Source organism: Mauremys reevesii, linkage group 12 (genome assembly GCF_016161935.1).
Source record: "Mauremys reevesii isolate NIE-2019 linkage group 12, ASM1616193v1, whole genome shotgun sequence".
In the NCBI taxonomy this organism is placed as follows: Eukaryota; Metazoa; Chordata; order Testudines; family Geoemydidae; genus Mauremys; species Mauremys reevesii.
Window position 1 is genome coordinate 28,882,856 of NC_052634.1, and position 17,392 is coordinate 28,900,247.

General features: G+C 55.4%; 1 protein-coding gene, 6 non-coding genes and 1 pseudogene across 7 annotated transcripts in view; 4 read left to right on the plus strand and 4 right to left on the minus strand.

Annotated features, from left to right (window-relative positions):
- Positions 1–17,392, plus strand: part of LOC120375866 — a 332,464-nt pseudogene that overhangs the window by 100,239 nt on the left and 214,833 nt on the right.
- Positions 1–17,392, minus strand: part of LOC120375891 (zinc finger protein 189-like) — an 83,860-nt gene that overhangs the window by 25,366 nt on the left and 41,102 nt on the right. The gene's annotated exons all lie outside the window — the stretch shown is intronic.
- Positions 1,867–1,940, plus strand: TRNAI-AAU. The gene has a single exon. It is a non-coding gene; the product is annotated as a tRNA-Ile (tRNA).
- On the minus strand, positions 6,437–6,509 carry TRNAR-UCG. Its single transcript has one exon. It is a non-coding gene; the product is annotated as a tRNA-Arg (tRNA).
- Positions 10,325–10,406, minus strand: TRNAL-UAA. Its single transcript has one exon. It is a non-coding gene; the product is annotated as a tRNA-Leu (tRNA).
- TRNAQ-CUG lies at positions 11,927–11,998 on the plus strand. Its single transcript has one exon. It is a non-coding gene; the product is annotated as a tRNA-Gln (tRNA).
- On the plus strand, positions 14,158–14,231 carry TRNAT-CGU. The gene has a single exon. It is a non-coding gene; the product is annotated as a tRNA-Thr (tRNA).
- Positions 16,728–16,812, minus strand: TRNAS-AGA. Its single transcript has one exon. It is a non-coding gene; the product is annotated as a tRNA-Ser (tRNA).

The following is a 17,392-nucleotide window of genomic DNA, read 5'->3' on the forward strand; positions in this document are numbered from 1 at the left end:
AAACTTCCAAATGCCTCCAAATGGGAAAACACACACACTGAAACACCCAAACGGTCCTAACGCTGGGGCCAGGCGAAAAAGAAAAGCAAGGAAAAGATTTCTAAATGGCCACCCTGCCAGAGTCATACAGCTCCGCAAGTGAAACCCGTGGGAGGGACATTACACAGAAAAGGGGAATGGAAAGCTGCCCAAATTGAGATGCTGTGGAAAGCTACAGCCCCATCGCTACTCCTACTCTGCACACTTCTTGCAACAGCTGATGAACGGCCAGGTGCTTTTCGCATCCAAGCCCACACCAGGGGAAGACCTTGAGAAGCTTCCCGTGGCTTGCCTGGTTCAGCTCGTCAGAATGCGGCACTCGTGGAGGCAAGATGGTGCAGAGGAGCCCCTGGGTGGCTGTGGGCCTGGGGAGGGTGGCTTTTGATTTTTCGGCCTGACCGCCACGGGCAGAAAGGCCAAAAGTCAGATGGCCGGCTCTCCCGTCCACCACGCTCATCAGGAGCCCTTAGTCGACAGGCTCGGAGAATGCGGGCAGCGTCCCCCACTACCTCTCGCATGCAAAGCGAGCGCTCTGCCGCTTGAGCTAATTCCCCGCAGCTGGCCTGACTCTCAGGCACCAGGCAAAAAAAGGCAAGGGCTCGGTGGCCTTAAGCAGAACACAGCCTGAAATGGGGGGAGGGGGGCGTGCTACCCAGAGCTGGGGAAGGGGGTCCGAGTCCCAGCCACGCTCCACGGCACAAACATAAACGCTCCCTCCCTGGAGTGTGTCTGGGCTGAGAGTTAGCCCCTGAAACAAGCACCAAACTTCAGAAGACAACGCAGGGATAGATCACTTGATGATTGCCTGCTCTGGCCATTGCCTCTGAAGCGCCTGGCATCGGTTACTGTCAGAAGACGTGATAGTGGCCTAGATGGACCATCGGTCTCACCCAGGAGGGCCGTTCTTATCTTCACCACTTTCCTCTAACCCAAGCAAAGCCAGGAGCAGGCCCAGCTCAGCAACTCTAGCAGGCTCCCTGGCCCAGCATACAGCAAAACGACCCTGCCTCCACCAGGATAGACAGCCACCGACTCCCTCTTCCAGAGCAACGCAGCCTTTCCCCGCTTTGGCTGTCTCCAAGCTGTCTGCGTGCTCTGCTCTGCTCCACGGCTGCCATGCTGCCTGAGATCAGGAGGCTGCGAGGTCTCACGGTCTCAGCTGAGCTGGTATCGCGTGCCGCCCCGCCCATCTCCTCATTCCCTTCATGGACCCCTGGGATGTGAGTAATTCTGTATTTGAGTGGCTCTCCCTCCCGGCCAATGAGCTTGGCCTAGACTAGCAGGGAGGGAGGAGGAAAGGGATTGTGGTCCAGTGAGAGCTCAGAAAGAAAGGTGCAGGTCCCCCACTAGAGCCCAGCAGAGCAGAGCAGAGCAGAGCAGAGCAGGCTGGAGAATGTGTGTATGGGTCTGACTACTTCTCCCATGCTCTTCCATTTGAGCTAACTTCCCCCAGCTGTCTCCAGCCTCCCAGTCAGCGCAAGGAGGAGAAGGGCCGGGGTGGAAGAGCTTTGTGCTCCGCAAGGGCTGGCTTTTTGGGAGGCCAAGGGGGAGAGGGATGGAGGCCACTGGAGGAGCTGAGCCGGCTGACTGTCCATGGCTTCTAAAAGAAGGGCAAGAGAAGGTCCCACAGCTGCCTTGCTGCTGGAGAACGTGGGCATTGATCCTGCTGCCTCTTGCATGTGAAGCAAGCACTCTACCACTTGAGCTAATTCCCCTACCTTGGCAAGCTGCGTCTTGATCCATCCATTTGATAACGGAGGCCACATCGTTCCCCGCGAAAGCCGGTGACTCCTTCCAAAAGGGTCAGGCAAGGGCAGGCTTCCCGTAGGCCAGCTAGCTCAGCTGGTTAGAGTGTGGTGCTAATAACACCAAGGTCATGGGTTCAAGCCCCATGCTGGCCACTGCGGGAGGAAGAGGGTGACTTCTGCTCTTTTGGCTGACTGCTAGGGGTGGCAGAGGCCAAAACCAGGTGGGTCGGGAGCGGGCAAGAGCCCTGCTGGGCGCCGGGCAGGACGAGGCTCCGGACACCACCTTGGGCTCCCCTCCCTGGGCTCCTCGCTCCACCTGCTGCCTGAAAGGAACTTGGGCCCGGGGAGGAGACGGGTGAGCCCGGCCGGCTGCCTTCCAGGCTCATAGGAGGCCAGGCTTGAGCTGCCCACCTGTGAAGCCAAAATCGCAGGCCTGCCGGCTCGCCCCCATTGTCCACAGAGGGTTGACCTGATGGCCCGAATTCTTGCCGGCCGCCAGCTCCACCCAAATGGACCCGACGCCGGATCACGCTCCCCAACCCAAACCACAGAGGAAGGCTTAATACTCGGCCCCCCAACCTAGGGGAGAGGCTTCACACTCCGCCGGCGCAGGGTGACCTTTGGGACTTCCCTGGACACCATCCTCCCACCGCCCACAGCCAGACCCCCCCAAGCCCACACTCGAGCCCACCCCTCCGACAGGAAGGAGCAGGAGGACCACTCCGCCCAGGGGCACCACCACTCCAAGTCAGCTTCACTTGCTTTCTCTTCTACCCCTTTCCTCCCAAGTTATGCGCCCCTCACGGGAGCCGGCCGTGGGAAGACGCAGGCACGGCACTCTGACTGGCGGAAGCCAAACGCCCCACACCGAGAGTTTAGCACGGGCCCTTGAGGCTCTGGAGGAACCCCATGCAGACGCACTGACGGAGCTAAGCTTTACGGCCAAGGGCCCTACCTGTGCAGAAAGCCAACTTGCTTGTGAAAAAGACTCCTCTTTCGGCTCCCCTTCCAAACGTCCAAATGCCTCCAAATGGGAAAACACACACACTGAAACACCCAAACGGTCCTAACGCTGGGGCCAGGCGAAAAAGAAAAGCAAGGAAAAGATTTCTAAATGGCCACCCTGCCAGAGTCGTACAGTCCTGACCTCCAGACTCACAGTTCTGCTGGTGCCTCTCACTCCCGACCCGCAGCCCCCTGCGCTCCCTCCAGTTCTGACGGTGCCCCTCACTCCCGACCCTCAGCGCCCTGCGCTCCCTCCAGCTCTGACAGTTCCCCTCAGTCCCGACCCGCAGCCCCTGCCATCCCAGTCCTGACCTCCAGACTCACAGTTCTGCTGGTGCCTCTCACTCCGGACCCGCAGCCCCCTGCGCTCCCTCCAGCTCTGACGGTGCCCCTCACTCCTGACCCGCAGCGCCCTGCGCTCCCTCCAGCTCTGACAGTGCCCCTCACTCCCGACCCGCAGCCCCTGCCATCCCAGTCCTGACCTCCAGACTCACAGCTCTGCTGGTGCCCCTCACTCCCGACCCGCAGCCCCTGCTATCCTATTCCTGACCTCCTGTGACGTTATGAGTATAATATAATATTTCATTGAAAGGTGACAGGGCCAGAAAGAGTTAATTTACTCACCTCACCCACTGACCTGACCCATGGGTGAACCTTACGGACTGGTTAGGAAGATCTGTAAATGAACAGAGCTTTGAAATGCAAGTCTGCATTGTTAGAGGTAGAAGGGGAGATGTTTGCTCAGGGCTTGTGATGTCAGCAAACAAGTCTTGTCTATTGCTGTAGTTTTCATTCAAAGATGAAAAAAGGAATATTAATATTTATGATGATACTTGAGTGAAATAGTATTATTGTCTCTGTGTCTCTTTGAAGGTTGTGCTAACCTGGATCTGAACTGTTTAATGGGTAAATTACCCTGTGCTAATTGCCAGGATGTTTGGGAGAAGGAGTTGAGCCCATTGTTTTCTCAGGCCGCAAGGCTGCTGGAAATGTATAAGAACCCTGGGACATGATTCTGCTTCATCTCAGATCTGCTTTGGGTTTCAAGAGGGGGAAACCTTAAGCCATAAGGATTGAGATCCCGAGTCAGTGACTGGGGTCACCCTGAATATGGACATTGGGCTATAACCTCTGGACTATTTCTAAAAGGACTTTTGGCAACTACAAGCTCAACTCATCTATGCATCTGAACCTCAAGAATTGAATTCAAGTCTGTCTGTATATTGATCTTTTAACCAACACTCTCTCTCTTTTCTTTTTTAATAAATTCTAGCTGAGTTAATAACAATTGGCTATAGCGTGTATTTTGGGTAAGATCTAAGTTATAATTGGACCTGGGTATGTGGCTGATCCTTTGGGATTGGAAGAACCTTTTCTTTTATATGATGAGATGAGATTTTCAGGAATCATCATCATATTTGATGTGTGTGTCTGGACGGAGGCCTGAGGCTGGGCACTTTAAGGGAACTGTGTGGTTTGGACTTCTGAGTAACCAGTGAGGTGCTACAGAAGCTGTTTTGTGCTGGTTGGTAAATCTAAGTATTAGAATAACCACCAGTGTTTGGGATTTGTCTGCCCTGTTTTGTTTGCAGTTCACCCTGATTGAGTGACCTCAGCTGGCTCCCATGGGCAGCACCGTCACACTGCTCCTTTCTAGTCACACTGTCTACACATCTAACATTAGTGTATAATGTAATACAGATCTATCCCAACACCTGCCGGAGGGCCTCTGGTAAGGCGGATTCGGCGGCATGCCTGCTGGAGGTCTGCCGATCCTGTGCCTTCGGCGTAACCACCACCGAATTGCCGCTGAAGCCGCAGGACTGGCAGAGCTCCCGCAGGCATGCCACCTAATCTGCATTACCGGGGGACCTCCTGCAGGCAGCCTGCTGAAGGCAGCCTGACTGCCACCCTCACAGCGATCGGCAGGCCACCCCCCGCAGCTTGCTGTGCTGGTGCCTGGAGCCACCCCTGTCCCTGACACAGGGCAGAGGATATTGAAGCTGAACAGCCAGAGCTTGCAAGATAAATGGGGCAGGGTGGTGAGGCCTGGCGGTGTTGGCAGAACGGGAAAGCATCAGAGGGTTCTATGGCAACCAGGGGGATTGGTGGGAGTCGGTGAGGGAGGAGTTGGTGGCTTTGTTTTGGTGGCCGGGGTAATACCACAACATTAAAGAAACCAACAGCGCCAAGTCCTGCAGTGTCACCTGTGGGATTTCCACAAGAGCATCCAGGCAGGGGAGCCAGTCAGCGTGTGACCGTACGACCGGATCAAGCGACAGCTGCCCGAGTTCCAGGAGATGAGGCTGCAGCTGGCCGATATGAGTGGGAGCACCGAGTGAAGGGAGGGGCGGCCTCGCCTGACATTTTTGCAGCCTGCAGGGAATGGAGACAAAGCAGGGGGATGCGGGGACTCAGGGCAGGACCCGTGGATCTGATAGTGCAGGCCCACAGTCACTGGAGGAGGAGAGAGAATCCTGCGAGAGGAAGCTGCTGGAGGGAAGCAATAAGTGCAGAGTGCAAACCAGCCAGATGAGAGTCACAGGGATCTAGCAAATGAAATAGCAGCAGGTCCCATGGTGTAATGGGCAGCACTCAGGACTTTGAATCCTGGAATGTGAGTTCAAATCTCAGTGGGACCTCTGGCAGGTATGGTGGTTTTCTGCAAAGCCTTGGAGCTCAATCTGCTTTGTTACTCTCTCCCTGGCTGAACTAGAGTGATTTTCTTTTTTTCTCCTCCTGGGTCACTGGTGCCCATTGGAGATGGGTCTCTGGTCCAGCTGGCCGCTAGAGGGTGGGGTCCTAGAACTTAACAGCCTGGCTAGAGATTCCTGCGGGTTGACCTGATGTTGGGTTTCTTGCTGCTTCACCTGATGTCCACAACTTTGGTCCCTGTAGCTGCAGCTCTTCCTCTTGCCCACATGGCATGTAAAGGAAGCAGTGCCGGGGCCAGGCTTCCCAGGCTGCAGCCCAGCACCTCTCCTCCTCTGGGCACCTAGAGCAGAGGCAGCTGTTGCTGACAGCTCCAAGGGAAGCTTAAAAGCCACAGAGCAACCGAGGGCAGGGCAAGAGGAGGGGAGAACCATGCCTATGCGTGGCCAGCAGACAGCCACAAAGATACCAGGCCAGCCTGCTCCCTGCCATGCCAAACCCCCACTGAAGGCCACCCGCAGAGGAGCATGTGGGGCGGCTGCTGATGCTCTGTGGCCAACATCAGAAGACGGTAGGAAAGCAGGGCCAGCCCCCCTGGTGGGGCCTCTTACTGTTCCCACTCAAGGTGCTCACTTTGGCAGTGGGGCAGGAGATTTTACCCCAAGAGGCTTTTCCCCAGCTGGCAAGAAGCAGAGAAACACCCAGGCTCCATGTAGCAACCCCCCTCCAGCACATTGACAGGCACACACTTGGAAGAGGGAAACTGCTCCACACTCTAGCCCGGGCAGCCGCCCAGTTTCTTTGGCAAGTCAGGAAGGGCAAAGGTGAGACTGGAAGCACCTGGGGCTCATGCCCCAGCCTTTGTGACACCCACCCCCCAACTCCTTCCTGGGGCTCTAGCTGAAGCCAGAGCATTGGCCTGAGCAGCCAAGAAGAGGTTCCAGCCCTGAAGGGAGCAGGACTTTCAGCCCAAAGGTAAAACTGCACAAGCACAACCACGAAGGGACTCGAACCCTCAATCGCCTGATCCGAAGTCAGACGCCTTATCCATTAAGCCACGTGGTCACACAGGAAAAGGCCCTCCACGCACTTCTTTGGAAAAGGCCGACACTGACGCAGCCGACGAAGTGGGGATTCACCCACGAAAGCTCATGCTCCAATACGTCTGTTAGTCTGTGAGGTGCCACACGACTCTTTGCTGCTTTTGCAGACACTGTGTTTCTCAGGTCAGCTACTGAGGGGGCCGAGATTCTCTGGGCACAAGAAGGCGAGTTCCCAGTGAGATGTGAGACTTAATTCTCTGGAGCCAGGTGCAGGGCTTTGGCAGGGAGGCTCAGGCATGGGGGATTGGGGTGCAGCGGACGGACCGGCTGTCTAAGTGGGGAGATTTAGTCTCACTGAGGATGAGAAGGAATCCTGCTGACAGGCAGTGGCCAGGGCCGGTGCAACCACTAGACGAACTAGTCGGCCGCCCAGGGTGTCAAGTGGTTGGGGGCACCAAAAATCGCACTCAGGGGAGGCAGTGGAGTGGAGGTGAGCTGGGGCAGGGGGCTGGGAGGTGCGGGAGGAAGGCTGCCTGCAGCAAGCAATGGGGGGGGGGGCGGGATGTGCAGGGAAACCGCTCCCTGTCCCAGCTCACCTCTGCTCCGTCTTCTCCCCTGAGCACGCCGCCCCCCGCTCTGATTCTCCTCCTCCCAGGCTTGCCGCACTAAACAGCTGATTGGCACCGCAAGCCTGGGAGGCGGGAGAAGTGAGCGCGCCAGCGTACTCAGGGAGAAGGCGGAGCGGAGGTGAGCTGGGGCGGGCAGCTGCTGCAGGGGGGGGCTGCCCAGCTCTTCCCCATGACCCCCGCCCCAGTCCCCCCCCCCCGCACTCACTGCCTGGTAAGTGGAGTGACCCAGCCCCAGCCTGGTCCACGCCCATGGCTCCCAGCCACTCCGCCGGCAAGTGCTGTGAGGCGGTTCCCCCTCCCAGCTTGGGAGCCAGGGGAGCAGAGCAGGCTGGGGCCCCAGGCCTCCGTGGGGGGAAGGTGTGGGGGACTGGCTACTTCCTGTGTGAAGTGGAGTGACCCGGCCCCAGCCTGCTCTGCTCCCCTGGCTCCCAGGCTTGTGTTGGTGTTGGCTGGATTTGTGCGGGTGTTTGTGTATATTAGCAATTGTGTGTGTGTGGCTGGATTCATGCATGTGTTCGTGTATGTTTGCAATTGTGTGTGTGCGTGTGCATGCTCTGCTGCCCTCTGCCGGCACGACAACTATTTCTCTGTATGTCGCAGCCCCCATACCGTTGACCCCGATGGTGATTTCCCCATCTTACAAGGGCTGGCTGGCCTGACCCTTCGCCCCTCTGCAGAGTGTGGCGGGGGCTGCAGCTTACCCCCTGTGGGGCAGGAGTGCCAAGGTGCAGGGCACTGGGCTCCGATGCACCTGGAGAGCAGCTCAGGTGAGGTGGGACAGGGCGTGTGGTGTCCGCTCTGCGTTGCCTGGTGCTGGGCCATTGCACAATCCCCAGCCACGCCACACAGCGCGCCCTGAAAGGGAGTGGGGGGCCAAGCAGATGATCCAACATGAGGGGATCATTCTCATTGGTAGCTGTCCAGCGGCAGTGAGTTCCACAGGCCTTGGCACATGCTGTGTGGGGCAGGAGGTCCTTGTATTTGGAGCAGTGGGAGTGAACTGTGTGCAGTTGTGTCTCTGAGCATGATTGTGAGTATTATGGTGTGTGGGGGATGATTGTGAGTGTGGCTGTGACATGCGCTGGGGCTGTGACGTGCGGTGACGTGCTCACTCCCCGCAGGCAACTCATTCACTTGAGACCAAAACGACAGAAGGTGTCACGTGTCCATGGGTGGGGTTATGCAGATGAGCAGTGTCTGGCGGCAGGACGGAGAGCAGCGAGAGGAACCGAAGGAGCCCGGCGGAGAGAATTCTCTGCGTGTGGACAGAATCCGGTGTGGGGAGTTCGTGCTGTGAGTGCCTGCACCGGAGTCACTTCGGGGCAGTGATTGCCACTGAGCAACATAGTGACCAAAGGTGTGTGAATGGGGTGTGGTGCCTGGCGGGGAGCAGCTCATGGTGATAAGAAAACAGGTGGGAGCAGCAGATCCTGTCCTAGCAGGGGGCTGGGTGGGGTTTCTTTGCAACCGTGAGTGGGTGTGTTGTGGGTACAATTAGAAACCCCCCTTCTGTGGTGGGGTGGGGCCTCCACTGTCTGCCTTGGGGAGCGGGGGTTCCATGATGTCACAGCCCATGGTTGGGGAGGTTTGAATCATGTTTCTGAAGTGGGAGAGCAACTTTCCCTCCTCCCACTCACTCTCCGCTAGGGAGCTGGGCTGGGATCTCTAGGGAGGGGAGCACAGGAAAAAACAGTCTCCCCAGTGGAAGCCAGGAGTCCTGGCTCCCAGTCCCCCTGCTCTAGACCCCCTCCACTCCCAGAGCCAGGGATAGAACCCAGGGGTCCGGGTGCCCAGCCCCATCCCTGCTCTGACCACTAGACCCCACTCCCCTCCCAGGGTGGTGCAGGGGTCACTGGGTCGGTGTCCCAGCTCTGCTAAGGGCCTTGACTGATTTTCCCAAAGTGCTTCCTTCTGAATCCAGCACATCTGCCCCCCCTGCCCGGTCACTGCCCACCCCCGTGTGGGGGCACCAGCACTGTGCCGGGTCGTGATGGGAAATTGTCCAAGCTGGCCCAGGAGAGACGTGTGTGTCCCTGCTGCCCCCTGCTGGTGGGGCTGAGCCTCACTCTGTGTGTGTGTGTGTGTGTGTGTGGTGGCTTTGCGGGATTTTGTATCCTGCAGCAAGTGACACACACACACACATTGACGCACAAAGGGACTCACGCAATCCCAAGAACACTCACACACTACACACCCAGAGGGGCATGCTAGCTCCACCCCCAAAGAGAGAAACAATCACACCCCCAGCCACACTCACAATCACCCACCCACACACACCAGACTATTCAGAATCGTGCTCAGAGACGCAACCGCACACAGTTCACTCTCACTGCTCCCAACACAAGGACCTCCTGCCCCACACAGCCTGTGCCGAGGCCTGTGGAACTCACTGCCACTGGACAGCTACCCATGAGAATGGACCTTTCCAGGAGACCAATAGACATGGCCGTGGTGACAGAGGGGTTTGGGCTCCCAGGGTCTGACCCGGGCTGAGACTGGTTCTGACCTAGTGGGGTCTATCCAGCAGGGGGCAGCGTGACCCACACACAGACCCACCAGAAGCGCCTTTCTTAGCGGGTCTCCCAGGCCATCCCCCACCCTGCCCCGGGTTGGGTAACAAAGGGGCAGCACAGGACTCTGGGCCATGTCGCAACCCGGCCCCACACGCTGACGAGTTGGGTAACTGCCGAGGGATTGCACAAGAGAGAGTCAGAGCCAGGGAGAGAACCCAGGAGTCCTGGCTCCCCCCCGACACACACTGTAACCACTGGACCCCACTCCCCTCCCAGGGCTGGAGATAGAACCCAGGAATTCTGACCACCAAACCTGCCCCCCCCCGTCACACTCCCCTTTTAGATCCAAGGCCTGTAGTGTGCGAGTGGAGCTGGCTGCCAAGCACCTATTTTTCCTCTGTTGGTTCTGCAGCCCCGTAGCTCCCATGGAGTCGCTGACTTGGCTCCTTTCACACTCTAGAGAGAGGAGCAGAACCAGGGCTATGGTTGATCTATGGGGCACCAGGTGAGTGGCAGACAGTTCAGGTGCTGAGAGTTTGCCTGACCCCTCAGGGACACAGTGTGAGGTGGTGTCCCAGGGATCTCTATGAAAGGAGCAGAACAGGATTTCCTTGGGGTGGGGAGAGAATTGAGAGTGTCTCAAGGGGTTGTACAAAGGTGTTGCCCCTGTGAGAGACTGGCTACAATACAGGCCTCGCCGTGAGCAGGATTTGAACCTGCGCAGGGGAATCCTATTGGATTTTAACTCCAACGTCTTAACCACTCGGCCATCACAGCTGTGAGCACACAACTTCCCCAGTGCCAGAGAAACTGGTAAAGAATCCCAATGCCCAGGCGTGACGTCATCTGAACTACAGAATTCCCACCGCAAACCTGGCTCCCAAAGCACAGGGGGGATTGGGGGTTTGTTCTCTTTGCTTAGCCATGTGCAGTCGCACAGAGAGCGCGTTTAAAAGTCTCCCCTCCCACAGAGCGGGAAGGGGAAATGATTCTCAACTTGAAGCCTGATGTAGGGTGACCAGACGTCCCGATTTTATCGGGAGTTTCCCGATATTTGCTTATTTGTCCCATGTCCCGACTGATGTTTGGTCGGGACACTGGACAAACAAACAATTTTGCCCTCTGCTCCGGCACACAGGCAGAGCCTGGAGGGACATTCACCCCCCTGACTCCGCCCCCTCCTTCCCCCATTGGATCCCTCCCCAAATCCCTGCCCTGGCCCTGGCCCCAGCCCCACCCCCTCACTGCCCATTGGATCCCTCCCCAAATCCCCGCCCTGGCCCTGCCTCTTCCCCAAGCAGGCGGCATCCTCCTCCCTCCCAGGTTTGCACACGGGCCACAGCCATGGCCGGGAGCGCAGCACGGAGGCTGCTCCAGCCCTGGAGCCTGCGAGGCAGCGCAGTGGGGCTGGGGCAGTGCGGAGCGGGCAGGGCCCAGGTGGGCGGGGGGTGGAGACACATGTGGGGCAGACACGCTCCTGCCGGGAGGGCCCGGGCCCGGCTGCCTGGTTCACCCCTTGCCAGGGAGCTGCAGGAGGGACCTGGAGCGTGGCTCGGCTGCAGAGCTCGGAGCCCAGGCTGGGCCCAGGAGCGAGGGGATGGGGGAGCTGGGGGTGTATCGGGGGTCAGAGCCGAGAATTGGGTGGAGACGGGGCTGTGCCACTGCCGCCTGGCGGGGGAGCCGCCGGCTTTTTTTTTGTTGCTCCGCCCTCCGCGTCCTGATATTTCATCTTTGACATCTGGTCACCCTAGCCTGGTGTGAATGAGGATGTCTGGACCAAGGGGCCAGGGACTGGCCTTTGCTAGAGAAACCACTGTCAAATTTTAACCAATTAGGACAAGTCAGCAAATAAGAACAACCTCAGGTGTCAGTAACTGCTGCAGGTAGCAAAGTCCTACAGGGAGCAGTTTCTGGCACTACACCTGCGCAGCTCTGCTCCCCGGCTCTTCTCGGGCTCCTGCTCTCCTTAGCTCTGCCCCACTCTGGCCCAGGCAGTTCCAGCTCCCACGGAGGATGGGACCCCCTGGCCTGGTGACTCCCTCATTACACTGCCTGGCCTGTCAGTGCGGCTAACTTGGAGCTTTGGCCTCTCCCCATTGCCCCTGGGGACTGTCAGTCTCAGGGGCCTGATTTCCCAGTGGCCCTTCCCCCTTCTATTGGTGCTGGGAACTAGCCAACCAACCCCCCCCCCCCCCGACACACACACACACACACTAAGTTTTAGTAAAGGGCCAAGAGCCCCTTACACAAGCCAGCCCCGTGAGGGTCACCGATGTGCAGAGAAGGCAGCCTGAGCTGGTCCCATGGTGTAATGGGCAGCACTCAGGACTCTGAATCCTGCAATCTGAGTTCAAATCTCAGTGGGACCTTGTGTTGGCTTGTGATAAAGCCCTGGAGCTCCCAGTGCTCAATTTCCCTGTGTCCAGCTGTGCAAGAGCCAGTCTCCCCCCTCCTGCTGGGTGACTTACACCTTGTAGAGCCAGGTCTTTGGCTGGGAAGGCCCCAAAGGGTTGGGGCTGTGGAACTTGCTACCTTGATGGTTGGGCTTCACCTGCTGCCCACAAGTTTGGCCCTTGTGCTTCCTGCCACACTTTTCCTCTGGCCCATATTGCGCTTGAAGAAAGAAGTTTCAGGGCTGGGATTGATAGTCAGGGCTTGGCAGGAGGGAGGAAGAGCCCCAGGCTGGATCCTGTCACATGGTCCCTCCTCGGGGCACTGTTCTCTATTTGGTTGTCATGTTTTTTGTTGCTATGGCAACTGAGTTAGTTTATTAGGGGATAGCCCAGCCTGTTTCGGCCGGTTGGGTGAGCTGTGTGTCTGTAAATAAAATGGTAGTTTTGTTAGCTGTCTGCTGTCTGGCCTCAAGTGATTTCTTCCTAAACCGGCTGCCCCCAAGGATATAACAGTAGACATCTTGGCTCAGGCTCAATACCGGGCTCTGGGAGCCCTCAAGGTAGGGAGGGAGTTTAGCCAGCAAAAAAGGTAAAATGGCAGTGGAGTATTACCCTGGACTCAATGGCATTTCTCCATTGGTCTGTCTGCTTTGGGGCAGGGACAATAACACGTCCTGCTGCTTTTGTAATTTCAAAGGGCAGTTTAGGATTTTCATTCTCACACACGGTGCATGAAGCAGGACTCAACCCTCCATGTAAACTAAATGAGCTGCCCACAGATTCTGGCAGCCACAATGAGCCATTTGGTGTGAGAGCCCAGACCTGCCCCTGTCCCAGAGAGAGGGGGGTCATCTGTGACAGGCTGGACCACTGACCTATCAGCTCTTAACTCCCAAACTTTCAGTAATTCTGTTATCAGTGCCTGTGAGTGTAATTTAAACCATAAAAACAGCTATACTGGGCTGGACCAAAGGCCCACCCAACGCTCTGTTTTGTTCTCTGAAAGTAGCTAATACCAGGTACCCCAAGAGTTACTCAACAAGGCACCACTGGTAGTTGAACCTAGCATCTCCTATTTATAAGGCAGGTGCTTTAAGCCAGCTAAGCCATGGTGCCTGCTTATAACTGAGGCTTTGGCTACACTTGCATTTCAAAGCGCTGCCGCGGCAGCGCTTTGAAGCGCTAAGTGTAGTCAGCGCCAGCGCTGGGAGAAAACTCTCCCAGCGCTGTCCGCACTCCACCTCCCTGTGGGGAATAACGGACAGCGCTGGGAGCACGGCTCAGCGCTGGGGCTTTGACTACACTGGCGCTTTGTAGCGCCGCATTTGCAGCGCTGCAGAGGGTGTGTTTTCACACCCGCTGCAGCGCTGCAAATTTGTAAGTGTAGCCAAGCCCTAGGACACAGTGTCTGCCCACACCTGACTCCTGCCAGCCCCACCGGGGCCTGACACACTTTGCATGTGTTTGGATACTGCAAAGCAGAGGAGCAAGTGACGTTTTCCTTGCAAGCTGTGTGTGTGTGTGAATCTTTGGCCAGGTCTGCACTAATTCTTTCAGCAGAATTATATTGCTCAGGTGTGTGAAAAACAGACAATGCTCCCTCGTTCGGCAGCTTGTGGCTGGTGCACACACTGCAATGCCACGTCTGGCGACAAAACTGCCCTGTTTTGGTGACAAAATAAAAACACCTCGACGAGAGGCCTAGAGCTTTTTGCAGCAAACTTCAAGTGATAAATTGTCAGTGTAAATGCTGCTGGTCATTATATCACCATGACTGGTCTCCACCAGTATCCCACCATGCCTGCTGTGAACTCGCCTGCCCTGTATTTCTGCTACAGAGGCTGGGTCCCTCCCCTTTCAGTGTCCCCCTGCTCCAAGGGAAAGTTCTGACAGCTGAGCTGCTATCTGCACTGGGATTAGATTGATAGAACTGCATTGCCAGCCTAAGTAATGTAATTACACCAACCTAATTTTGTAGTGTAGACCTGTCCAAAGAATCGCACACACACCTTGGGAGCAAAACGTCACCTGCTCCTCTGCTTTACAGAATCCAAACAGGAGCAACACTTGTCAGGGCTCAGTGGGGATTGGCAGAGAGTCAGGTGTGGGCAAACATGATGTTTTAAGTAACAGCAGGTACCATGGCTTAGCTGGTTAAAGTACCTGTTTCGTAAACAGAAGATCCTGGGTTCAACTCCCAGTGGTACCTTTGGGAGTGGCTTTTGGGGCACCTGGTATTGGCTACTGTCAGAAGACAAGTTTCAGAGCTAGATGGACTCCTACGCTGCCTCTTTCTCCAAGACACTGCTCTCTGCCCCCTCCCCACCCTTACGGTCATTACAAAGTGGCAAGGCAGAGCTCTCCTGTTTTTAAAAGCCCTGGGGTGTTGTTCCCCCCTGTTCAGGCACCCCTGGGGCCCTGCACGTCACACAGCTCTCCCTGATTTCAGCTGTTAGTGAGGGAGCCTCACGGCTAGCACAGACTGGGCAGTTTCTTGCATGAGAGACACTGTCCCAAAGCAGGACTAACGCTTAGAGCTGGTTATCAGTGATTTCAGATCTGCTGGTCTGCAGCAAGACTCTCCATTGAGTCTTAACCAGCTCGGTTATTACACAGGGAAGAACAAAAGGGTCAAATGGGGCCTGGAACCCTTAAGAAGAATCCACCCCACCGAGTACCAACACTTGTCGCTACCTGCTCTCAACCCCACTGAGAATGTTTTGGGGTCACTCCTTGCCTTTATCAGCCTAGGGGTCTTGGAGAATCATAGCTAACAGGTGCTCCAGTTGCACAATTGGTTAGCACACAGTACTTATAGGGCAGTGCTGAGAGGAACTATGCTGAGATTGTGAGTTCAAGCCTTACCTAGAGCACTGGTTTTCATTAGCCAAATGACATCACCCCCTTGTTTGGCCCTGTGGAATGTAGAAGTCCAGCCCTGAGGAGGGGAGGAGTTAAAAATGCGGCTTCACTTATTACCTCCTCTCCAGAGCACAGGTTAGAATCTATCTTCCTTTCTTCCCCCCCCCCCCCAGGCCCTGTGCCGGGATCCCTCAAGCAGAGCCTGGAGTCCTGCCCATGGTGTCTGTACTATTGACACAGACTAAGTGACAGGGACAAAACACTCAAATCCCGCCTGGTGCGGGGAGCCAGGTTTGCTCTTCAAATTCTGTCCTTGGTACATTTCCAGGCCTGGGAATGTCCCACAACAGCATTGAATGGGAAGCTGCCTGCAGAACAGTGACACTGCACAGAGCTCCTGCGGAGGAGGGGTGGGAATTAGTAACATTTTGAGGATCGTTTGGGAAATGAGCCTTTGCTGACAAGGTTTGTCTCTGTTCATATTTCACCTTCAGGTGTTATGTTGAGGGATCTTTAGTATATTTTTGGGAGGTTAATAACTATCTCCTCAACTTTATTTACTCAACTTGAAAATTGGTGTCACTTGATTTTTGCATCTCCCTGTGAAACTACAACTGACACGTGTGGCTTTCTACAGGGGGTCATGATGTTAAAGTTGGGGAATTCAGTCTCTGTACTTCTGGGCGGGGGGGTTGCTTTTTTACAGCTGCCTCACTGCCAGGCACAATGGGCTGTTAGCTGCACCCACTGTCCTTGCCAGGGCCCCTGCTGACCCTGGGGCTGCACTGCCGTGCAGGGGTGACTCTGCAGGTGGAGAAGCTGCTGTGGAGCAATGTAGAGCAGGTGCAGGAAGGAGACGAGGTCACTATTCACATTCTGAACTGCACAATTTTCCAAATTTGGGAAAAGATTAATAGATTCATAGACTTAAGGTCAGAAGGGACCATTATGATCATCTAGTCTGACCTCCTGCACAATGCAGGCCACAGAATCTCACCCACCCACTCCTGTAACAAACCCCTAACCTATGTCTGAGTTATTGAAATCCTCAAATCGTGGCTTAAAGACCTCAAGGTGCAGGGAATCCTCCAGCAAGTGACCCGAGCCCCATGCTGCAGAGGAAGGCGAATGTCCGAGAACAAGTCTAAGGGGAAGGTGAACGCAGAGCAATGACACTGGAGATGCCCTGACCTCCAGTGGGGGCAGCGTGGAAATTAATAATGGGAAGATGATTTGCGAAATTAGTTGTCACTGACAAGCTTTGTCTCTGTTCCTATTTCACGCTGTGGTGTTAGTTAGAGGAATCAGTACAGATTTTTTTACTATATTGATTAAACACTTAATTTTATTTAATCAAGCCAAAAACTTAATGTCACTTATTTTTTCTCTGTCCTAGCAAGAATGAATTGAATTTTGTGACTTTCTGGAAAGTGCAGCGAGATTAAATGTGGGGAATTCAGTCTCTGTGTTTGTGAGCTGATGTTTTCCTCTCACAGGTCAGTGCCTGCATTGAAATACCAAGAGGGATCTAAGGGCTGGTGTACGCTGGGCACTGAACTGGCAGAGCGACGTCTCTCAGGGTGTGACCCCCCCCCCCCAAACCCATAGAGTTAAGGTGACCTAAGCCCTGGTTAGATAGTGCTAAAGAAAAGGAAGAATGGTTTTGTCCATGTAGCTATTACAGGGATGGGAAAACCCCTCCAGTCACTGTCTACTCCATAGTGCTATAGCAGTGCCACAGCAGCATTTTAAGTGTAGACAGAGTGAAACTAGATCTGGCTCCAGTTTGCACTGTGGATGCTCAGGTACTAAGACTATAATAACAACAGCAACATAGAGCTTGCGTAGTTGGCAGGATTTGAACCTGCGCAGGGAGACCCCCCCAATGGATTTCTAGTCCATCACCTTAACCACTCGGCCACAACTACTTAAGCAACAGTTGTTCCACTATATGATGATTCTGTTCTCACAGAATTGTCACTTCAAATTGTTTGCTCAGACCAGCTTCCCCAGCACACTCATGGCTGCGTTAGTGTAAGAGTGTCCTTGGCTGAACAGCGAGAATTCCTGCCCATTTCCCTTCCGGCTGGAGCAGGATGAGAGTGTGTTTGTGTGAATGACATTGCTGTAGATTGTTGTTCATTCCCCACTCTGACAATTCAGACAGTCCCTTTCCTAGTCAAATCTCCAGCACATCGTTCCAATAGCCGGGGGCAGGATTTCTCTGGGGCACTGAGGGCTGGTGCGTGAATTCAGTCTTGCATTTCACCCTTGATGTTTCATGGACTAACAGCAGCAGCAGAAAGAAAGAGCCGAGCCAATATCTCCTGGCAGGGATGCAGGTGCCACGTCCTCAGTCTGACCGTCTCCATTGCAGGAGAGAAGGGTTCACTGGAATCGAATGCCCTGGCTCAGACCAGAGACACAGGGAGGTTTTGCTGTTCATGGATCTGTGCAAAGGAAATTTTGTCTCTGTGTGAAACTGAGGTCGGAAATGAAACGTCCACA